At 51.1% G+C, this 24,119-nt stretch overlaps 2 long non-coding RNA genes and 1 other non-coding gene across 3 annotated transcripts; 2 read left to right on the top strand and 1 right to left on the bottom strand.

The window, feature by feature from the left end:
* Positions 1–8,917: 8,917 nt before the first annotated feature.
* On the top strand, positions 8,918–17,242 carry LOC140607214 (uncharacterized). The gene is made up of 3 exons (XR_012009335.1): positions 8,918–9,078; positions 12,306–13,219; positions 14,099–17,242. It is a non-coding gene; the product is annotated as an uncharacterized lncRNA (long non-coding RNA).
* Positions 9,114–9,306, top strand: LOC140607650 (small Cajal body-specific RNA 16). The gene has a single exon (XR_012009609.1).
* Positions 15,478–23,714, bottom strand: LOC140607215 (uncharacterized). Its single transcript, XR_012009336.1, has 4 exons — positions 23,564–23,714; positions 20,454–22,129; positions 20,323–20,358; positions 15,478–15,774 (listed from the first exon to the last, which is right to left on the bottom strand). It is a non-coding gene; the product is annotated as an uncharacterized lncRNA (long non-coding RNA).
* Positions 23,715–24,119: the final 405 nt, after the last annotated feature.

Genomic DNA, 24,119 nt, shown 5'->3' on the forward strand with positions numbered 1-24,119 from the left:
TGCACCTCTTAACCTCATGCACGATCAATGATTAACTTTGCTTTTTATCCCCACTCCCTGTTTACCTACTGATTGTAGAAACCCAATGGGGACCTGAAGGTGACATTTGTCTTGGTGTATTTGATCACACCAGGCCCCAGATAGTGCCTCCTTGTCCAGAAGAATGCTTACCTCCACATTGTTTCTGGAACCCCCTCCCTCAAGTGTTCAAGAACCCCCTTCCCCACCTCTCACGTACATAAGCTGCCCCTAGACTCAGCAGGGCAATGCAGCTTGGGGAAGGCAGCTCCCCTGCCTTCTCATCAGGCTGCCCCTCCGATAACAAAACTTTCTTTGCTTTAAAACCAGTATCTCAGACATTGGATCACTGCTGGTCAAGTACAAGGACAAGTTTGAATTCTGTAACACTTCCATCCAACTATCAGTGCATCTTTGCATTTCTTTTTTTTTTTTTTAAGATTTTATTTATTTGACAGACACAGAGAGTGTGCACAAGCATGGGAGGGGCACAGGGAGTAGGAGAGGGAGAGAGAGAAGCGGGCTCCCCGTTAAGCAGGGAGCCTGATGCAGTTCCATCCCAGGACCCTGGGATCATGATTTGAACCTTAAGGCAGATGCTTAACTGACTGAGCCACCCAGGCACCCCCATTTTTGCATTTCAGAGCTGGCTCAGTCTGTGGAGTGTGAGACTCTTGATCTCGTGGTGGTGGGTTTGAGCCCCATGTTGAGTGTAGAGATTATTTATTTTTTTTAAGATTTTATTTTATGTATTCATGAGAGACACAGAGAGAGAGAGAGGCAGAGACACAGGCAGAGGGAGAAGCAGGCTCCATGCATGGATCCCGACGTGGGACTCGATCCCGGGTCTCCAGGGTCAGGCCCTGGGCTGAAGACGGTGGTGCTAAACCGCTGAGCCACCCGGGCTGCCCTAGAGATTACTTAAAAAAAAAAAAAAAATTAAAACAAAAAAGAAGTAAATTGCTGTCACTGGTACATTTCCCCTGAATAATTCGCATGCCTATCATTCACTTGAGCTGTATGTTTTACATTTTTTCTTTTGAGGCAAAATGAACACACAATGCAATGCCCATATCTTAAGTGCATATTCGTTGAGTTTTGACAGATTCCGTACACTATGTGTCCCAAATCTCCATCACGGAACAGAGCACTACCATCAGCCCAGAAAGTGCCCTCCTGTCCCAATCAGTTTCCACTCCCAACTCCCAGAAGCAGAGGCGATGTGATAACGTGCACATGACCATGAGAGCCATTGGTCTTACCATGTAAATATTCCACCGAGGTGCCTGGCTGGCTCAGTCGGAGGACCATGTGACTTTTGATCTCAGGGTCATAACTTCAAGCCCCACACTGGGTGTAGAGATCACTAACATATATTAATTAAAAATGTTTTAAAAAATAAATACTCCATCACCTGGAAACGTTTGAGCTGAAAGAATAGTAGTATGGCTCACTAAAGGCTCATCACAGCCACCTGATCGGGGTGACATCCTGTGGCGTAGCTGGGCTATACCCTCTAGGATGCAGTAGATTCCCTAGATTGATGGCCAACGTGCGGTGCTACATCCACAAGAGCTGGAACACACTGGTGCTACACAGGGCTGTGAATACCAGGACCAAGAGTCCTTGGGGCCACCTTGGGGCTGGCCAGCACTCCCACCCACAACCCAGAAGCACCAGCAGGTTCACGCCTAAGAAGTCAGCTTGAACCCACAAGGGACAGGAGGGAATGGAAAAACACTTCCTCTCTGCCCTTCCAGGCAGACAATTCTTTTTTTTTTTTTTTAAAGATTCTTTTTTTTTTTTAAGATTTTATTTATTTATTCATGAGAGACATAGAGAGAGAGAGGGAGAGAGACAGGCAGAGAGAGAAGCAGGCTCCATGCAGGGAGCCTGATGTGGGACTCAATCCTGGGACTCCAAGATCACGCCCTGGGCCGAAGGCAGACACTCAATCACGGAGCCACCCAGGTGTCCCACGCAGACAATTCTGAGATGCATTTCACACGGCTCCTGAGAAGGTCCTGGTGAAATCACCAGCAGCGGCCAATGGCAGTGACAAAATTGATGACTCATTCTCCTCCCCTGTCCACTCCTCCAGCCCCTCACTCCTGTTCACTAGGGTTACTTCCCAAACAAACAAGCCTTAGTCTCTGGCTCTAGCTAGTGTGTGTGTGTGTGTGTGTATGCGCGCGCACGTGTAAGCACACGCACCCATGCCTGTGGCGGGGGAGGGGTCCTAAGGCTGAGCAGGCATGTTGTATTGTTGGTGGTTATTTACTTATTGAGGTACAATTACATACAGTAAAGTGCACAGCTCTTAAGTGTACAGTTTTATGGGGTTTTGTTTTAAGATTTTATTTACTTATTTATTCATGAGAGACAAAGAGAGAGGCAGACACAGGCAGAGGGAGAAGCAGGCTCCATCCAGGGAGTCCAATGCAGGACTCGATCCCAGGACCCCAGGATCACATACTGAGCCAAAGGCAGACACTTAACCACTGAGCCACCCAGGCGTCTGTTTGATGGGTTTTGACAATGCATATACACTGATGTAACCAACAGGCTCAAACAGCCCATGGAGTCTCACCAGCAGCCTAGAAGATTCCCTGGTGCTATATTAAGTTTATCCCCATACCCAGATGCAACCACTACCCAGGTATTTATTCTGTAGGTGCCTTGGGTCTGTTTCTGCACCTGATGTAAACAGAATAAATGCGCAGTATTTTCATGGTGGATGAGAGGTGGCTGAGAGCTCTTTGTCCTCCTCCCATAAAAGGCAGACTCTGTTTCCCTTCCTCCTGAGCCTGACGTGTTTCGACACGGAGGGCTGTGGAAGTGATGCTGTGATCTCCAAGGCTGCGGCTGCAGAAGTCTGCAGCCTCTGCATTCTCCAGGTGGACGCTCCCTCTCCTCCCCGGAGTGCTGATGGCCGAGCAGCTGGCTGCGGCAGGAGAAGAACCGGGGTCCAGCGAAGCTCTGTGCCAGCATGGGAGCAGCGTCCAGTATGATCCCCAAACACGTGCCATACAGCTAACTTGGCACTTAGAGGTCCCTGAAAACCCCTAACTGTGTGTATTACAAATAAGAAAGGCCGAAAACGTGAGTCAACCGTGCAATTCAAGATGCTGGGGGAAGAAAGCAGAGTAAAGCTAAACAACAACAACAAAAAAGTGGAATAAGCTAAATAAAAGTAAAAGAGAAAAGTCATGAAGTGGAAAACAAATAATAGAGAGCCTCAGGGAAACAAGTTTTTATTGGAAAAACTAATTAAAAAGAAAGCCATAGGGACGCCTGGGTGGCTCAGTGGGTTGAGCGTCTGCCTTTGGCCCAGGGCATGATCCCAGGGTCCTGGGATCAAGTACTGCTCATTGGGGAGTCTGCTTCTCCCTCTCCTTCTGTCCTTCCCCTCTCCCCGCTCATGTGCTCACTCTCTCTCTCTCAAACAAATAAAATCTTTAAAAAAAAAACACAAAAAGATGGGGGCAGCTGGGTGGCTCAGTGGTTGAGCATCTGCCTCCAGCTCAGGACGGGATCCTGGGGTCCTGGGATCGAGTCCTACATTGGGATCCCCGCAGGGAGCCTGCATCTCCCTCTGCCTATGTCTCTGCGTGTCTCTCATGCATAAATAAATTAAACAAACAAACAAACAAAAAAACCCAAAACTATAGCCAACTAAAGCAAGAAAAAGACAAACAGTATCAGGAATAGAAAGGGGGACTTAACTCCAGACATAGTAGAGATTTTTAAAATTATAACTAATGCTAGGGATTTTTTAAATTATATGTGAATGCTATGAACAACTTTATGTCAACACATTTAAAATTTTAGATGAAATGGAGAATTTTCTAAAGAAATGTAAATTGCCCAAATTGACTTAAGGAAGGAAAACTTGAATAAAACAATTAACATTAAAGAAATTGAATCAGTATTCATGTTTCTCTGCTTCCCACTCCTCAAACACCAAGGAAAATACTTGTTTCAGGGGCACCCAACTGGCTCCATCGGTGGAGCATGCGACTCTTGATTTTGAGGGTTCAATACCTTCGTTGGGGATAGAGCTTACTTTAAAAAAAAAAAATGAACAAGTATTTCCTAAATACTTGTTTGTTTCAGAAGGAAAAGGGTTTGGGAATGGGATCAGCAGCACCCAATCTAATCTAAAGCCAAAACCAGACAAAGGCCTGTGGGAGAAGGAAAAGTAAAGACCCAGCTCACTTCTGAAGATATGTGCAAGATATGGAAATTAAATAACAGCAAGTTTAACTTTGCCAACATCAAACAAAATTGTGCTTTATTCTAGGCATGTAAAAATAATATCACAAATGTTCTTAATGCCCTCCAGGTTAAAGGAGAACAGCTATGTGACTGTCCCAACGGTTCTAGAAAACATACCCAATACAAATCATAGTCACTCTTGATTTTAAAACACTCTAACAAAGTAGAATTAAAAAGTAACTTTCCAAAAAAAAAAAAAAAAGTAACTTTCCAGGGCACCTGGGAGGCTCAGTCAGTTGAGGGTCTCACTTGGGATCAGGTCATGATCTCAAGGTCCTAGGATCCAGCTCATGGCTGGCTCCCTGCTCAGTGGGGAGCTTGCTTCTCCCTCACCCTGCTCATGCTCTCTCTCTCACATAAATAAAATCTTAAAAAAAATAACCCTCCTACCGGATTAACAGGATTCATCAAAAGCCCACTACTAATAGACTTAATAGTGACGTTTCAGAAAGAGTTGCAATAAAGTCCCAGGGAAGCAGCACCTGGCTGGCTTGTCAGTAGAGCGTGCACTCTTAATCTTGGGTTTGTGAGTTTGAGGCCCACGTTGGGTGCAGAGATCACTTTTTTAAAAAAAGATTTTTAAAAATTTATTTATTTAGCAGAGACACAGAAAGAGGCAGAGACAGAGGCAGAGGGAGAAGCAGATGCGGGACTCGACCCCAGGACCCCATGATCATGACCTGAGCTGAAAGCAGAGCAACCCAGGTGCCCCTAGATTACTTAAAAAAAAAATCTTAAAAAAAAGGCCCTAGGGAAGACAAGGATGGCCCCACTTGTGTTCCACCTCATACTGAACATACTGAGTACAGGTAGTCCCTACCTTTAATTGACACCGTGCCAGGTGCAGGGCATACGAACATCAAAGGTTCTTTTTTTTTTTTTTTAAGATCTTATATATTTATTTATTTATTTTTAAATATTTATTTATTTATGATAGACATAGAGAGAGAGAGAGGCAGAGACACAGGCAGAGAGGGAAGCAGGCTCCATGCAGGGAGCCCGATGTGGGACTCGATCCTGGGACTCCAGGATCACTCCCTGAGCCATCCAGGGATCCCAACATCATAGGTTCTAACCAGCAGGTAAAACACAGGCCCTCGTGGTCCTGATGCAGTCGGGGAGACAAGCAGGTGGAGCAGACCGCGCAGCAGGATGGAGCCACAGTGGGGTGGTGTGTAAGGTGCAGAGGGAAAGGAAGGAGGGGCACCCCACTCTCCCTGAGGGGGGCTAAATTATACTTTCCCCAATTGTTATAAAATGAATATCACATATAAAACAAGTATGTAGAAGTAATTTTTCCAACTTGTTAATTCATGAGGAAACCAGTTAGATGTTAAGACCACTAGAAAAGAGAATGTGAAAATCAGCCATGTATATAGGCAATCAGGAATGCTAGAATGGGTTTGCTAATCGATGCCCCGCTGGTCAGGGTCCTGGGGGAGGGGCAGTCACATAGAATGTTTGAGGTCACCTGAGGACCCAGACCCCAGTTGTATCTCTGCGGGACAAAATCCATCTGCATTGTTATGGACAAAAATTATTTCAGTTTTCTACATTCTAACACCCCCCCCCCACCCCATTCATCAGAGCTGCAATCATCAGAGCTTGGCTCCTCCAAGCCAGGCGAGCCCTGGGGAGGGGGCTGCATTTGCACCCCATTCAAAGTGTGCTCATATCCTTTTGCCAATTTTCAAGCGGACAGCCTCTCTCGGCAGGGGACTATGTAGGTTTGCTCACACCCGCAAGACCATCTTAGAGCACCTCAATCTAGCGCAGTAGAATGACCTGGGAGCTTTTATTTTTTATTTTTATTTTGTAAAAATATTCTATTTATTTGAGAGAGCCAGAGATGGAGAGAGAGCATGAGGGTGAGAGGGAGGAGCAGAGGGAGAGGGAGAAGAGGGAGACCCCCGGCTGGATCCCACAACATCCTGATTCCCAGGCCACACCCCAGACCCATAAAATCAGTATTTGGGAGGCGGGGTAGGGGCGTCCCTAATGTCAGGCTCTAAGCTCTTAGGTGATTCTGATGGGCTGCCAAGTTGAGAACCAGAGCTCTGAAGACATACAAACAGGAGCTGGAGGCTAGCTCCACTCCCCTCCCCTCCCTCTAACCCTTAGGCTCCCTCCTCTCCCCTCCGCTCCCCTCCTCTCCCAGGCTCAGCCTGGCTTCCACTGTGCCTCTCTCAGGGTCCTGAAACTTCCCTACTTTTGTGCAGAAAGCATCAAGTGGGGGCAGCCCAGGACAACCCCGTTCCCACTGCACCCTGGGGAACAGTCCCCGAAGATGGCATCTTTTGAAAATGTTTTCCTCCAACACCCAGAAGGACCCCACAGCTTGAGAGCAGCAAATGAGAAGAAATCTATCACCCTCAGGAAATTGGCTCCGGCAGCCCCGCAGAGTGACAGTCATCAGAAGCCCTTTGAGTGCCCGGCTAAATAAATAGTTTAAAACGAATGCAGCAGCTGCTGCAGGAAAGCATGTAACCCCAAGATGGGTGGGCTGTGGGGCTGCCTGGTTGTGCTCAGCAGGCAAGGGCATAAATCTGGGCACATGGGGGGCCCCAGCTCCCACTGGCACAGAAGGCAGAATGGAGCAGATCTGCTCACAGCCTCCAGAACATGTTTGCAGCCTGGGGAGAGCTCCAAAGCCAGGGCAGGACGCACACCTCCTCAGAACGGGGTGGGCATGGGGGGTGTGTGCTGGGGGTGTCAGGTCCAAAGGCGAACAATACCCGGGACTCCCTGGGCCCCAAAGGGAAGTCTCTCAAGGTGGGTACAGAAGATAACTGTCGTCTGCTGAACCCCAGGCTTGCTCCAGTCCCTCGGCCTCTGAGCCAGGACACCATGAGCCACTCAGAGTGGTGACAGGGCTCGGCCAGCTCCTCCAGGGCCTCTCTGAGCCACTAGACTGGAAAGGGATAAAGAGTCCTCATTCCGATGAGCCGGAATCACTCGGCTGATCACCAGGCAGCACCCAAGCCTGGAGACTGTTTCTTCCTCTCCATGGGGACTCTTGCGAGCTGCGCCTCTCCAGGAAGAGGTTGTTACACCAACGCGACTGTTACATCAAATCAGTTCATCACTGCCAATCTGCAGAGCTCCTGCTCCAGGTGGAAATGTGCTCAGCGATCAGAGGGGACGTTTTGAAAAGAAAGACACGGAGAAGCACATCTGCCATTTCAGCAAACATCGCTTCCTGAGCACCAGCTGTCACCCGGCCCTCTCATCCTCGAGCCTCCAAACACCCTGCACAGCACCCGAGGCAGAGACCACAGTCACCTCCCCGTAACCCCTGTCCCTCTGGCAACAGGAGCAGTCAGTTAAAAGATTTTACTTTGCAAACTCCCTTGTAGTCAAACATGACAATCCATGGTGTCTGCAGGGAGGCTCCAGCGGAGAAGACTTGCCTTGCTCTTTCCAGCTTCTAGAGGCCACCGTGTTCCTTGGCTCGTGGGCCCCCCTTCCCCACCTTCAAGTTCAGCAGCTTCCAGTGTCACATCTCCGCTGGGTCTCTGACTGTCCTGCTTCCGTCTCACAAGGCCCCTCGCGATGCCATGGGGCCCACCTGGACAGTCCAGGGCAATCTCCCCACCCCAGGGTCCCTAACTTCATCACATCTGCAAAGTGCCCTCTGCACTGTGAGGTCCAGGGATTAGGGCACGGACAGCCTTGGGAGTCAGACCCACGGTTGCCCTGTCCCTCTGGCCTCACACAGGCAGGTGGCTTCTGCGGGGAGCTGTGCACTGCGCACCCCTCCTCACCCCGGCTCTCCCTCCTGGGGCTGGAGAGGGGAGGACGGAGGGGAGCCACCCAGAGAGGCTTATGGTGTCTGCATCCCGCGACGGGGCTCTTGAGCCCGTGCAGCTGCTCCACCCCTGGACAACATCACCTACACGAACAAGTGAGGCCGCTTTTTAGTGTGCATCAGGTTCGGTTTCTGTCACCTGTACCTGCAAGACCTCACGCTCTTTCAGGATGGTACTGAGGGTCCCGAAAGAGGAGGCCAGACGCCAGAGGCTGCAGCTTCACCCTGGCCTGGGATGGTTCCAGGGGAGCCCCCAGCACCTTGGGGGGCGGTCAGCAGCAGCTCGGCCTTACAAGGACTCCACTTGGGTACTGAGGGCCCGGGGGCCCGGGAGCTCAGGACACATGCAGTCCCTGTTCTGGCTGCTCAGGCCATCTGTGCTGAAGGGGCAGACAGTTTCGGCCTTTATGTCAACTGGAGCAAGTCACCATTGCCTCCAAGTCGGCTGTATGGGATTCCCACAGTCCTCGTGGTTTGCACACGACCTTGAAAGCCCCCTCTGTTAGGGTGGCATGTTAGTCACAAGCAGAAATGGAGCTCTGGCATACGCCACAGCTGGGAGGAGCCCCGCAAACAGGCGTCCCTTCTGCATCCCTGGCGCTAGGACCCTCCGCGCCTGCCAGGGCGCCCATCCTCCCCGAACCGGCCCCTGCAGGCCTCGGCCCCTTTAAGACGGCCTTGGAGGACCGGGTTTCAGAGCCTCCCGCTTCTCTCCGGCCGCCGCCTCGGTGGTGTGTCGTCACTTCCGGCCGGAAGTGCGTGTGCGGAGCGGCTTCCGCGCCGGGGGGCGGGGGGCGGGGAGCGGGGAGCGGGCGGCGGCGCGGGGCTCCGCGTGTCGGGCGCGGGGTGACTGGCTCCAGCTTGGGCCGCAGGGCCGCGACGGGGGAGGCGCCTCTGTCCCCAGGGTTAGCTCCGGTCCCCGGCGATGGGGCGCAGGCGGGGCGCAGGCGGGCCGCGGCGGCCCTTCCCTCCAGGTAGGTCCGGCGCCGGGACGAAGGGCCTGAGGCCGATGGTCTGCGGAAAGGCTCCTGTGTGGCCGCACCTGCCCGGGTGTGGGTGCAGCCTTGTACCAGGCAGCCCGAGCCTGACCTAGAGTAAAATCCCCCGGGGGGGCCCAGTTCCCCCCGGGGTTTGGATTTGCAGTAACAGGTGTGAACATTCTAGCAGCAGTTTGATGATCATGTATGATACTGCAAACAGGACCCGCGCGGAGGTCTGGCTTCCGCAGAGTCTGGGAGCAGAGCTGGCTCCGTAGACGCCCGTCGGTACTTGGCACTTGCACGGGGCACCGTGCTGCGCGGCAGGGGTCACGGGGGTGGGCAAAGCAGCGCGGGGCCTGGTTCCCCGGGAGCTCCTGACGGCCCCGGCCCGGAGAGGAGGTGAACGGTTGCCCTAAACAGGGCGTAGTTCAAGCGGAGGTCAGAGGCGTGGAGGGAAGCACAGCCCTGTTAGCAGTTACATCAGGAGGAGGGTCAGGGTGGGGTCCTCGGGCTGGACCCTGCAAGGATGAGTGTGTGTGGGGGGGTTCTCTGGGAGGTCTCCCGGCGGCATGTGCAAAGGCCCGGGGGCCCAGCAGGTGCGCTAGCAGCGGAGGAACCTGGAGAAAACCATTGTAACCTGCAAAGCTGGGGGAATGCTGTGGAGCCGAGCGGAAGAGGTGGGAAGGGCCAGACCCCGCGGGGCCTGTGGCTCACCTGAGCATTTTGATCTTTCCTAAAAATGGGGGCGAGGGGGGGGTCCTTGGGTGGCTCAGCGGTTTAGCACCTGCCTTTGGCCCCGGGTGTGTGATCCTGGAGTCCCGGGATCGAGTCCTGCCTTCGGCTCCCTGCATGGAGCCTGCTTCTCCCTCTGCCTGTGTCTCTCCTGAATAAATAAATAAAATCTTTTTAAAAAAATATCCTATTTATTTGTTCATTCATGAGCAACAGAGAGAGACAGACACAGGCAGAGGGAGAAGCAGGCTCCATGCAGGAAGCCGGACATGGGACTCGATCCCGGGATTCCAGGATCACACCCTGGGCCGAAGGCGGCGCTAAACTGCTGAGCCATCTGGGCTGCCCAATAAATAAAATCTTAAAAAAAAAAAGAAAAGAAAAGAAAAACAAAACATGAAAACAATGTGCTAAAATCTGTAATTCCGGGATCCCTGGGTGGCACAGTGGTTTAGAGCCTGCCTTTGGCCCAGGGCGCGATCCTGGAGACCCGGGATCGAATCCCACGTCGGGCTCCCGGTGCATGGAGCCTGCTTCTCCCTCTGCCTGTGTCTCTGCCACTCTCTCTTTCTCTCTGTGTGTGACTATCATAAACGAATAATAAAAAAAAACAAAACTGTAATTCCCAGAAAACACCATGTATAGGGCGGTGCTGTCCGGTGGAACCTCCTGCAGTGTTGGAAATGGCCTCTATCTATCTGCACTGTCCCGTAGAGCGGCCACAAGCCACGCGGGGCAGTGTGGCCGGTGCTACTGGGGACCTAGATGTTTCATTATAATATAATCGTAAGTGCTCCTCCGAGGCCAGTGGCCACCGTGTTAGACAGCACAGGTCTAGCTTGTGCTGCAGGCACAGGGGCAGCTTTATTGGAATCACACCACACAGACACTCTCTTACGTCTTCTTCACCTCATTCCCCCCCAGGTAGAGGCTGAGACGAGTCTGCCTTTTTTTTTTTTTTTTTTTTTATTTATTTATGGGATGGACACTTGGGTGGCTCAGTGGTTGAGTGTCTGCCTTTGGCTCAGGGCTTGATCCTGGGGTCCTGGGATCAAGTCCTGCATCAGGGTCCCCACAGGGAGCCTGCTTCTCCCTCCGCCTGTGTCTGCCTCTCTCTGTGTCTCATGAATAAATAAATAAAATATTTTTTAAAAAGATGCTATTTATTTATTTGACAGAGAGTACAAGCAAAGGGAGTGGCAGAGGGAGAGGGAGAAGCAGGCTCCCTGCTGAGCAAGGAGCCTGATGCAGGGCTCTCTCCCAGGACCCTGGGGTCATGACCTGAGCCGAAGGCACAGGCTTAACTGCCTGGGCCACCCAAGTGCTCAGAGATTCTGCTTTGTCTCTTTGTTTTTATTTTTTATTTTATTTTATTTTTTAAAGATTTTATTTATTTGTTCATGCGATAGAGAGAGGCAGAGACAAAGGCAGAGGGAGAAGCAGGCTCCATGCAGGGAGCCCGACGTGGGACTCGATTCCGGGTCTCCAAGATCAGGCCCTGGGCTGAAGGTGGCCCTAAACCGCTGAGCCACCCGGGCTGCCCTGTTTGTTTGTTTGTTTTTAAGATTTTATTTATTTATTCATAAGAGACATAGAGGTAGAGACATAGGCAGAGAGAAGCAGGCTCCCTGTGGGGAGCCTCATGCAGGATCCGATCCCAGGACCCTCGGATCACAGCCTGAGCTGAAGGCAGACCTCAACCACTGAGCCACCCAGGAGTCCTGAGATTCTGCTTTTGGAGAACCCCCCCTATCTTCTGAGGAGCTCACACGTAGCAGCACCTTTATGCTGTTGGCTGGAGGTCAGCCTGCCCCTTGTGAAGTAGCTCCATCCTCTTGCCTGGTTGGTAGTCAGCACACAGATGGAGAAGTGCCTGCAGCGGTCAGAGCATTACTGTTAACATCTGTGCTGGGGCTGGGCGGGGAGGAAAAGCAGTCGCCAGGAAGGGGCTTAGAATCTAGAGATGTGGGCATCGTGAGTGCTGCGCAGCCACGGGGGGCGGGGGGGGGGAACATCATCCCCATCTGTAGGACCTAAAGGAATGTGGCCCCCATGAGGACATAAAGGCTGTTCCCAGCAGGTGGAATACAGCAAAGGGCAGGAGAGGGTGGAAATGCCTGAGGATGTGGGCAGCTGGTGAGTTAGGACCAAACTGGGGAACCGTACGGCTGGAAGCAGGGGAGGAAATACGGGAATGCACAGGCTGGTGCGGGGTTTAGGGGCTTTGTCAGGGTCTGGGTTCATTGTGGCTTCCGAGCTGGCAGGTGTCTGAGGCCCCAGGCGGCATATAGATTAGAGATGGCTGGGTGGCCAAGGCCTCACTGGAGTCCGCAGACCTGGAAGGCGGGGGAGCTGGTGGGGGCCGGGTCCCTGCAGGGCACCTTCTAGGTGCGCTCCTGGGTGGAGTTACTGGATCTGGGAGGGCAGTTCGTGGCGCTAACCGATTTGGTAAGGTACGATGAGAACTGACCAGTGTACTTTCTTTGCAGGTGAGTTCGCTGGGAGATCAGTGTGCGGGCTGAACGCGTGCTGGTGTCTTTGCTGCCTGATCCCGGGAACCTGGAGTGTCGTTGTTGGGGGCTTAGAACTTCCTAGGTTTCTTTGCTTTCATTTACTCAACCTGTAACTTCTGAAGCCTGACCTGCTCAAGACCCTGTTTTGTGTGGATGTAAATAAAAGGGTTCAGTCCCCAAGGAGACTTTTCCTGCACTTTATGGTTTTCATCCCCATGACTGTGTGTGCCATGTCGCTTCTGCCTCTGAGCTACATAGTTGGCAGCACCGGTCCCACTGAGTGACGTAGAGAGCCCCTCCCGGTTCTCTGTAGGACACAGGAGCACTCAGGGCCCTGCTCATCCTAGAGCACAAGCCGCCTCAAAATGGGGGCCCGTGGAGGGAGGTGACCGTTGTCTCCTGGTGACCCAGGGGGATGGGGGGCAGCTAGTGTAGTTCAGGGTGGCAGTCACCTTGTGCAGACTTCACTTGGGACAGAACTCCCCAGGGAATGGCTGCTGGCCTCAGCACTGGTCTCTGGAAGCTGCCGGGCGCTGCCCACCTCGGCTTCCTCCTGTGTTTCCAGCCCCTCGGGAGCCATCCACTGCAGAGAACTCTCCCGGGCCTTCCTGCCCTTTGAGTGTTGGCCACGTGTTGATGTGAGAAGAGGAGAAACTAGGGCAGGACGTATGTATGTTGTTACGTGGCATAGAGCGGTTGTCCTGACTTCAGATGTAGTCGTGCTGCCCCTCGGGTTCCTCCCGCAGCTTGTGTCTGGGTCTTGGACGTACTTGGTCGATCCCTTGACTTAACATCTTCTGGCCCAGCCCTTCCTTGTCCAGCTCTACTCCCAGGAGGGTCTGGCTCACGAGTGCCTGACCGAGCCCAGAATGCAGCTTCAGACCCGCAAGGTGAGCCATTGGTGGCCTTTATGACGGACTTGTAGTCAGAGGGACCGCAGATGTGCTGGGGAGGCAGGGCCACCCGGGACACGTGAGTTCTCGCATCAGCAGTGAGGGGCAGGAGTACCACGTTCTCCACGGTGTGGGGTTAGCCCCACATCCCAGCTCCGCGCCAGCCTGCTGTGTGACCTCAGGCGGGCCACGTCCCTGTTTCTTAGTAAGACGGGGACCATGATGACGGTGACCCCCGAGGAAATCGTGTGAAGTGCTCAGGAGCCCTTCAGATCCATGGGCTGGCTGTTGTACATTCTTGGATATCCAGAGCATCTCGTGGTAGTTGGGGCTGCAAGATTCCAGAGTGGGGTCCAGAGTGCCGTCTGCCACTGGAAGGTCACCCCTGCTTCCAGAGTGGGAGCTGGGGCAGGTTTGCTACAGGCTCTTGGTGTTTTCACCCCTTTGGGCTGCTCGCAAGAGCACATAACTCCTGGAGTGGGCACCTGCCCTGCTATCCATGCTTGTCTTTAGAGAAAGGGTAGTAATTGCCCATATTAACATCTTGTGTTAGGATACGTATACTGGGGGAGACTGGACATGTTGGTGTTTCTGAAATAAACCGTTTTGAGCCTACTCCCCGCTTTGTTCTTTGTGGTGCTTTCCTTGAGTGTAAATGTGCACTTGCACACGGTGGTGGTGGCCGGGCCTTGTCTGGCCTCAGTGTGTGTCTGCTGGAGCAACTCTGCGGCTCAGTGAGTTTGCTTCAGCCTTTGGTTTGGTAGATGAATCACAAGCATTAGATCCTGGGCCCCTCTGAGCAGGAACACCGTGTTTCTAGCACGGAAAATGACAAAACGAATGTGCTTCATGTTGACAGTCATTTGTGATGTGCAGGTGCCTCTTTCTCTCTCGTTTGGCGTTGGTGTCGACAGAGGAGGGTGCTTAGCTGTCCCCCGTGGGTCCACATGGCTTGGCCTGAGCCCGCCGAGAACGAGAGACAAACGGATGAGAAGAGAGATGCTCTGATGCAGAGTGGTGTGGGCTGAGACCCCACCGTCTTCCCTGGCAGCCTTGCACCTCTCCAGATGCCTGCTGTCCTTTCAGTCCGCTGAAGTGCTACCACATGTGGGTGCCCCTTTTCTCTGTGGCTGCACCCCAAGACAACAGCCTCCATCCATCCTGCACGCTGATGCAGTGCCCTGGGCTCTGTCGGTGATAGAAGGGAAGCCTGGAACCCACGAGGAGACTCGGGAGGATGTTTCGTTTGGCTTGAGAATATTCCCCAGCTGTCATTCAGTCCCAGTTCCTTCGTGGTGTCATTCCAGCTGGCCGAGGCGTGGCAGTGGTGTACTTGTTTTCCCCAAAGAACACATATTTATGAGAGGCTGCAGCGTGACATGGATGGGCTTCAGCATTTCTGGATTGGATTATGTAAGAGAGAATTGAGGTAGGCAGGAGTCCAGTCTTTTCAAAGAGCTGGGCCTGTTAATAATAGCAGTGGATAATGGAATGCACAGTCTGTAAGAAGTAATTTTTTTAATGTTAAAAATTGCTGTGGAACACAAAAGGCCTGTAAGCAGAAAACGGAATGAAAATTGAACTACAAGGAACAGCACATCACGGTTTTGAACTTCTATCTTTGTCCACTAGAGGACGCAGTCCTGAGCCACCCCGTTCTCTTTTATAACTCAGTACGGTTTTGTTTTGTTTTGAAGATTTTATTTATTTACTTATTAGAGAGCACGAGCGAGGAGAGAGGCAGAGGGAGAAGCAGAAGCAGACTCCCTGCTGAGCAGGGAGCCCGACGTGGGGCTCGATCCCCCGACCCCAGGATCATGACCTGAGCTGAGGGTAACCACTTAACCGACTGAGCCACCCAGGCGTCCCCAGTTTCAGGTTTTTTTTAAAATTTAGCCTAGCCTTTATTTCACCAGAAAGTTATGCAGAAGGCTAATCTGCAGGGTTGGGCTCTTCGTTAGGACTCAGGCAGGAGGTCCCTGTTGCCTGTGGTTCCTGGGAAGGGTTCATGATGGATGAGCTGAACCAGACCCAGGCGTGGGACATGGCACTTGGGGGAGAAGTGCATGTTCTTTTTCTTTTTCTTTTTTTTCTTTTTTTTTTTTTTTTTAAGATTTTATTTATTTACTCATGAGGGAGAGAGAGAGAGAGAGGCAGAGACACAGAGGGAGAAGCAGGCTCCATGCAGGGAGCCTGATGTGGGACTCGATCCTGGGTCTCCAGGATCAGGCCCTGGGCTGAAGGCGGCGCTAAACTGCTGAGCCACTGGGGCTGCCCAGAAGTGCATGTTCTAATGGAACTTCCCATCCAGGATGACTCCCAGGGGCGACAAGGTATTCTGGTCAGCATGAAAGATTTTCTTTGGTAAGGACTCCTGTGCAACACACGGCAGTACTTGAGGTCCCAGATGGTGTGTTAAGGGTTTAGAAGCGTCTCTCCGGAGTATGTTGCTCATACTTGCAGTTGAGAGGTACACTCCCAACACTGAACAAGATCTGTTCAGAGCCAGTGTGGTTTAGATTGCTGATCCATCGTTGTCCATTTGAAAAGCACTATTGAATTGAAAAAAAAAAAGAGTTACAATCTTGAAGTATCCCTTTAACACTAAATGTTCTCTGGTTTGTGAACCTGGTTGGCTGCTTTCTGATGGATTAAACATGCTGAATTGGGATCCCTGGGTGGCGCAGTGGTTTGGCGCCTGCTTTTGGCCCAGGGCGCGATCCTGGAGACCTGGGATCGAGTCCCACGTCGGGCTCCCGGTGCATGGAGCCTGCTTCTCCCTCTGCCTGTGTCTCTGCCTCTCTCTCTCTCTCTCTCTCTCTGTGACTATCATAAATAAATTAAAAAAAAAAAATAAACATGCTGAATTGAGCGCTTACTGCGGGCAGGCTGTGTTAGGCCAGGATGGGGAGCCAGTCACTGCCCTCGGAGAGCTTCCCTTCTGGTGTACCAGGGACCAGAAGTTGGGAGAAAAGTGAAGTGTGGTGTGTGCTGTGGAGCAAAGGGCCAGGATGGAGTGGGGGGTGGAGTTGCAGTTTGAGATAGGGTAGTCAGGGAGAGGATCCTCATCCTAGGTAAGAGGAAGTCACGCAACAGTCTGGAAGCCCATCCGAGGCAGAGGGAGCACCTGTGGTGAGTGGACAAGGCGGCTTTCCGAAGACAGTTGGAGGGGTCTGGGCCTTGGGTCTTGCAGGGCCTTGTAGGAAAGTCTGACTTTTCCTACCAAGTAGGGTTAAGTAGCTCACATTTTTCTCTCTTGTTTTAGGGGAACCCCCCCCCCCTGAAAAAAAGAGTAGTTGGCATTAGAAAAATTTCCTATTCTTGTGCTAACAAATTTGCCAGTTGAGAGGATCCCTGATGTGTGCAGAGGAGGGAGTGTGTTCCTTCCTTGGCCACTGCGGGAGGCCTCTCTGGGCTCTGTTGAACTGTAACCGTGATGTTCCCTGGGGGACCGACTTGGGAAGAGACATTTGGATATAAGTTCCTGGGATACCCTCGTGCCGTTCACCTTGTAGATGAAGCCAGAGACGGCCCAAACGTCCTGTCTCAGCTTGGCAAGGCCCTGGGCACAGGTACAGGGCTCCATCGTGGAATTTGTGGAAACCCATCGTTTCCTAGACTGTCACCACCTCGTAGGAACCGTGTACTTGTCTTTTTCAACAAAGGGTCGATCTGTGTCATTTAAATTACTGCCAAGAAAACTGCAAAAAGTACATTCTCCTATAACCTTTAGGGGGTAGAGGCCTGTTTTGATGTTCTGTGGTTGCACATAATGTGTTTAAAATGATTATTCGTTGTGATATTTTATCCAGATCAATTATGCAGCTACAGCAGAAAACTAGTTCTTTTCTTGCAAACGTAATTAAACATGGAGCCAAGTGAGTCACAGGAAAGTCACGTGGCTTGGGCCTGGCAGCTGTGCAGTTGTGTCATGGTTACGCAACCCTGCCTTAGACCTGTGGCCACCATCAGCAAAACCTTCAGATTATTGCATGGGATTAAAATAAGACTTAGACTCTCTTTGAACAGCAAGTTCTTTGTTAAAACCAGACTTGGGTTGTTAATCCTGACTCCCACTAGAGGCTCCATAAACCATATCCCTCCCGTCTCTGTGGCTGTCTCCGTGGAACACAGTTCTTAAAGTCAAACTCCCAACTTTTGTGTTTGAAACTTTTTTTATTTTTAAAGATTTTATTTATTTATTCATGAGAGACACAGAGAGAGAGAGAGAGGCAGACACACAGGCAGAGGGAGAAGCAGGCTCCATGCAGGAAGCCCAACGTGGGACTCGATTCCGGGTCTCCAGTATCACATCCCGGGCTGAGGGCGGCGCTAAACCGCTGAGCCACCGGGGCTGCCCCCGTTTGAAACTTTTAGCTGGTTGTCATCCATCACTGTGAGTTCCGGGCACAGCTCCCGTAAATCCCCTTCACCCCTGTGCCATCTTTGTTCCAAATTGCTGCACCCCTTTGAAAGTTAATGGAGGAGATAGAAGATCTTGAGAAGTCTAAGTGAAATAAAAGTGTTACTTCATCTGGTCGCTCCAGATGTGTTGTAAGCACTGCTTGGGGTTTGTTTTCATTTTTAGTTTTTTCCTGAATGACAGTGCACAAGTTCTTTGTTTTTCGAGAGGTGGGGGAGGGGCAGAAGGAGAAGGAAACCGAGAGAATCCTAAGCAGATAAGCAGACTCCATGCCCAGTGTGGAGCCCAACGTGGGGCTTGACCTCACGACCCTGAGATCGTGACCTGACCTGAGCTGAAATTGAGGGCCAGGTACTTAACCAACTGCACCACCCAGGTGCCCCAGCCATGCACAAGTTCTAAAGCTCAGAAGATTAAAAGGCTGGCAGTGAACCCCACCTGCCAGGGGCCTGCCCTCGGCAACCATTTCACGTTGCATCTCCCCATTTGCGAGTAACATGTATGTGCTACTCCTTCTGACTCCTCATCTTAGGCCTTGCCTGTCAACTTCTTTCTGGTGGATTCGAGCTGAGCACCCAAGGACCCCATCTGCTTCCCCTTCCCATCATCCAGTACAATCATCCTGTGTGAGTTCTGTTCAGATCAGCATTTGGTGTTGTCCTGCAGATAACTGCTTCCCCGCCTCCTGACCTAGTCTTGCAAGACCCTCTTTGTTTCCTTCTTGTTCTCTCCTAGTTGTCTTGCTGGTTTTTTTTTTTTCTTTTTTTTTTTTTTTTAAGATTGTATTTATTTATTTATTTGTGAGAGACACAGAGAAGCAAAGACTTAGAGGGAGAAGCAGGCTCCTCGCAGGGAGCCTGATGTGGAACTTGATCCCTAGACCCGGGATCATGACCTGAGCCACCCAGGCATTCCTGTCTTGTTGTTTCTTTGGCTGAACTTTCTACGGTCTCTAACTTGTTCCCACCTGTCGCATCGCTTCCTGGCCTAACGTTACACAAGGTCAACCACATGACATAGCCATTCCGTTTGTTTCTTAGGTGTGTGTGAGAAGACTTTTCAGACAATTCAGTAGAATGTGATGGTTTTGTTACAATCACATGTGCAAGGGGAGAGGCCCCAGAAGGCTGATTCAGAAGTTCATTTCTAGTTAGGAATTTTATATTTTACAGGAAAATATGAAGGTTGGACTATTGTCAGGGCAAATGCTAAAAGAATGCTGGCTAACGGTCTGACAGCTGGGTGGGTAGGTAACTGGTTTCCTAGGAAATTCTTTTGAAATTATGTCAGGGATGCCAATCTTCCCAGAAGGAGGCTATGAATTTAAATTAGGCAAAACAAGGCTCTTTCCCAAGACGGGTTTAGACTGATTTTTCTTTTTAGATTTTATTTTAGGTTATCTCTATAGCCAGCATAGGGCTTACACACCCCAAGATCAAGAGTCGCACACTCCACCAACTGAGCCAGCCAGGCACCCTTAGACCAGTATTTTAAACCCTATCTTTGACCTAGACATCATATGTGACTTGCTCAAAAAATGCATCTTGTTGCATTTTGGTTCTAAGAACATAAACGGAAGTGTTGCCTAGTTCAACCTTTCCCAAACAAATTGTGCCCAAACCCCCGGGGGGGGGGGGTGGGCATCAAATGCAGATTATGGTGCAGCAGGGCCTGCGACTCTGCATTTCTCACCAGTTCCCTCGTGCTGCTGGTTCAGGGACCACACTTTGAGGAGTGAAGGAGGGCAGTTTGGGTTGCTTGGCACGTCTCCCGTTGATGGTAGATCTGGGTGTAGGTTTAATTTATCTGACACATGCCCAATTATGATTACTCACAGTGTCTATACATGTTCATGAGCCAGTTTCCCCTCTTTCAGAAGAATTTCCCAGCACAGCACGTAGTGGTGAGGATTTCTTACAGTCTTTGCACCGAGGCCGCTCTAGTATATAAACTGGATTCAGTCAGGCCTATTCCCTAGATAGGTACAGCAAGAGGCGATGATAACCATCTCCTTACAGTTTGCCTAATGAAACTAAAGTCACACGAAAGATCATTTAAAAACCTCCCAGCTGTCAAAAACCAGAGGTGGATTACAGTGGTAAAAACAGATTGTAGCAGCGCCCGGGTGGCTCAGTCAGTTAAGCATCTGCCCTCAGCTCGTGTCATGATCTCAGGGTTCTGGGCTTGAGCCCCACATCGGGCTCACTGCTCAGTGGAGAGTCTGCTTCTCCCTCTCCCTCTGCCCTCTCCCCGTTCATGCTCTCTCAAATACATCTTAAAAAAAAAAAAGATTTTATTCAGAACAATTGTAATAAAGGAAAAGAGACCTCGGTATAGAATGGGGTTTAGTTCTAAATGGAGCAGGAACAGGGAAGAGGAGCAGGGCAGCAGATGTAAAGTCACTAAGAGGAAATGTCACAGGTAGGGGGGTTTCTGGCTAAACTGACCTAGCAGGATCCTGGCTGAAGGCAGGCCAGGGTGTCAGGCATCACTCTGTGGCAGGGGGAGGATGAGGAACCGGATCAGACATCAGAGTGGGGAGGGTGGCGGGGGAGAGAAGTTCTGATGAAACTGACTTAGCAGGGTTCTTGCTAAAACTGGGTTTTACAAGGAAGTGCACAGACGGGCCTAGGAGATGGGCCAGGAGTCCGACAAAGAATCTTTGTCCTAACCTTACCTTCATTGATCCTTTGGAAGTTTACTTGAACATTCTCTAAAATGTGAGAGAAAAGGAAATATATAATTGAGAGAATAGTAAGCAAAATGTATGACCCATCCAGTAGGTGCCAAGTAATTTGCAAATGTTACCTCCTTGAACCTCTCATTTTATGTGGGGGGCATGGGTTCATTGAGGGCCGGTGACTGCCTGGGGTCACAGGCTAGTGTCCACTTTCTCATTCAAAAGTGTGGGTCAGGGATCCCTGGGTGGCGCAGCAGTTTGGCGCCTGCCTTTGGCCCAGGGCGCGATCCTGGAGACCCGGGATCGAATCCCACGTCGGGCTCCCGGTGCATGGAGCCTGCTTCTCCCTCTGCCTGTGTCTCTGCGCCTCTCTCTCTCTCTCTGTGTAACTATCATAAATAAATAAAAATTAAAAAAAAAAAAAAGTGTGGGTCACACACTTGGGCACCGTGTGAGGCACTGGGGTACAGGAGAAACCAGACCACCACCACAGCCCTGGAGCGGGCTTTTTAGTTGAGGAAAGACCCGTCCCACAAAAACCAAAATGAACCATCACATAGAACACAGAAGAGGCCTTGGGGTAAGGTTCCTGCTCTGAGTGCTGTCGGGGCCCCTGCTGTCGCTTGGAGGAGAGGGAAGGCTCACTGGTGGTGTCTGCACTGAAAGCCGAATCACAAGAAGCAGCAGGCCAGGAATGAAGAGGAAAGGGCATTCCAGGTGGCAGGAGCAGCAGGTGCAAAGGCCACACGGCAGGACGCCAACTAGCAGTGGGCCAGGAACCTGAACCTGGTGCTGCCTGACTCCGAAGTCAGTGGTCTCCCCACTGAGGCCTCTGCCATTTTGCTGCCCGGTGTCAAATAATAAATCTAGATTTAGGAAACAGACCATCTTGTGAAGGATGATTGTAGGGATGGGAGCACCCCACCAGGGAGGATACTCTGACGAGGGATCTGCCCCAGAAGAGTTTGGCAAAAAGGAAAACTCCTTCATGGGAGGTGTGGCGTGGGGGTGAAGGCGGAGGGATGGCTCCAGGAACGAGTAGGCCAGAGAAGGTGTTAGCTGAGGTCACCCTGTGAGGCTGCAGCGGTGGAAGAGGTTTCGTTCTGCCCTTTGAGCTTCTTTAGCTGGGCTGATAATTAAATTGACACAAGACAGATTAATGGGAGAAAAACAAGCTTAATAACATGCATACCTCCTATATACAGGGCCAGAAAAACCGAGTTTCTCCCCTCAAATGGCCAAAGCCATCACCTTTTAAATACCACCTCCAGTTAAAGACATGGAGATGTTGGGGTGGGATGTGATCAAGAGAAGCACCACGAATGAGGTGAGGGTGTCGTGAGGGTTTAAGTCCACACCTTCTCCCCTGATGAGTTTCTAGAGCTCTCTGGAGACGCCCGCACACATGGAGATTTCCTCAGAACGAAATGTCTACTAAAGGGTAAGACCACCTCCTATGACTGCAGTTTCTTAAAAATAACCTGTTTAAAATAATATGCCACAGAAGCATATCTGGAGGTCCATTTTGCTCCCCTTCATAGCTGTTTGACTCGTGTCAATACATCCTCTGAGCAGAGGCTGGACCCACAGGACACAGAAAGCAGACAGAGGCCTGTGGGTTGGCGTTTCCTCCCAGTGGAAGCGCTTCAAGTTGCCGCTCAGGGAGTGAACACAGCCAAATGCTTTCACGAGCACCCCACGCCTTTTGGTGGGCATCACTTAGCTTTTGGTATCGGCAGGAGGTAGACGCAAAGGCCCTCGGATGCTCAGCTTCAGCCACTTGTTCAAGGTCTTCCACCTGGTTCTGAAGCAAAAACCAAGATTTGACCTTTGTAAGTTTGCAGAGTTTGAGCACCTGGGTGGCTCAGTCGGTTAAGCGTTTGCCTTTGGCTCAGGTCATGATCTCAGGGCCCTGGGATCGAGCCCTCATGTCGATCTCTCTGCTCAGTGGGGAGTCTGCTTATCCTCTGCCCCTCACCCTGCACATGTGTGTGCGTGCTCTCTCGCTCTCTCTCTGAAATAAATATTAAAATCTTAAAAAAAAAAAAAAAAGCTGGCAAAGCCTATCACAATTTGCAAAAAATTTGACATATGTAGATGGGCCTTGTCCACAACCTCCCCCTGGCGGTGATCAAACGGGCCGTGATGCCTCAAAGGCCCCCCGCTCTTCCAGGCTAAGGAACTAGGTGCATAGTCAGTGAGTCATCCTCCTTCCTGCCAGCATATGATTAGATATGTCTAATCCAGAGCCGACGCCAGAAGTGTCCCATTTGGGAACTCTCCTTTCCACAGGAGGTAGAAAGACTCTCCTTCCCGGGTCACTCTGTCACCTCCAGCAGGCCGGGCACGCCAGCGAGGTCTGGGAATCTCAGGCCAACAGCGGCGGCCGCACACCCAGTGCGTGTCGGTGGTCCTTGTTCCCTGGTCTCAGAGAACACGGGTGATTAAAAGCAGCTGGAAAAAAAGAATTCCAGGACATTCCTGGTGTTCCGGAGTCCAGCTTCAGGAATCCTGTACTGCGTGAAAGGGCAAAACACAAATGAAAAGTTGGAGGTTTTTTCCTCCCTGTTGAAAACCAGGGAGGAGTGACGGGTGTGGTGATCATTTTGTAATATATGCAAATACTGAATCATGGACACCTGACATTCATATAATATTATATGCCAATGATATCTCAATGGGAAAAAAAAGGATCTGAAACCTTGTGAAAATAAGCCATTGTTTATTTTATTTTTTTTTAAGATTTTATTTATTTATTCATGAGAGACACAGAGAGAGAGGCAGAGACATATGTGGAGGGAGAAGCAGCTCCATGCAGGGAGCCCGATGCGGGACTCGATCCCAGGACCCCAGGAACATGCCCTGAGCCGAAGGCAGACGCTTAACCGCTGAGCCACTGGGTGCCCGAAGCCATTGTTTAAAAGTACAGAAACAAGGGAAGAGCCTCCCCGCCCTCTCTCCCTTTGCTCTCAGCCTTTCTAGACCCTTCTCTGCTTCGAGGCTAAATTAGGCTCTGGCGCATCTCAAAACTCCGGGAATGTCTTCCCTAGGACCAGAGAGCCTCCTCTTTGAAATATGAGGAGGACGGTGTTCTCGGTGCCCTGGGAGGGGACAGCCCGGCTCCTCCGCTGTCACCTGACCAGTTGCAAACCTCCCTGAGGACCCATTGCCTTGCTGCGGCCGCCTGGCGCTGTCACAGATCGCGGTTTTCTAGTGGGTTGCCTGGGGTGCTCCTCACCTTGTGGTTGAATGCTTATTCAATAACACTGTGTCCTCCCTTCGTGGAGAGCTTTGTTGTCCAGGACGGTTGAGCAAACGTCAGGCTCCTGGACCGTCTCCTAGGCCCATCTGTGCACTTCCTTGTAAAATCCAGTTTTAACAAGAACCCTGCTAAGTCAGCTTCATCAGAACACACCCTCCCCGCTTCGCTGATATCTGATCAAGTTCCTCATCCTCCCCCTGCCCCAGGGTGATGACTGACACCCTGGCCTGCCTTCAGCCAGGGTCCTGCTCTTTCAATTTAGCCAGAAGCCCCCCTACCCCTGACATTTCCTCTTAGTGATTTTCCATCTCCTCCCCCCCCCTCCCCGTGGCTACAAATCCCCACCTGTCCCCGCTGCCCTCAGAGTCCAGCTCAGTCTCTCTGCTCGGCCCTGTAAATGGTCCCTACGCCTCTCAGCCCATCGTGACGGTCCTGGATGGAGCCTGCCTTGCCATCCTTAATCAGTGTCCCTGCAAGCTTTTTCTTTTCTTTTTTTTAAAAAAGATTTTATTCATGAGAGACAGAGAGAGGT

This window comes from Canis lupus, chromosome 16 (assembly GCF_048164855.1).
Source record: "Canis lupus baileyi chromosome 16, mCanLup2.hap1, whole genome shotgun sequence".
Taxonomy (NCBI): Eukaryota; Metazoa; Chordata; class Mammalia; order Carnivora; family Canidae; genus Canis; species Canis lupus.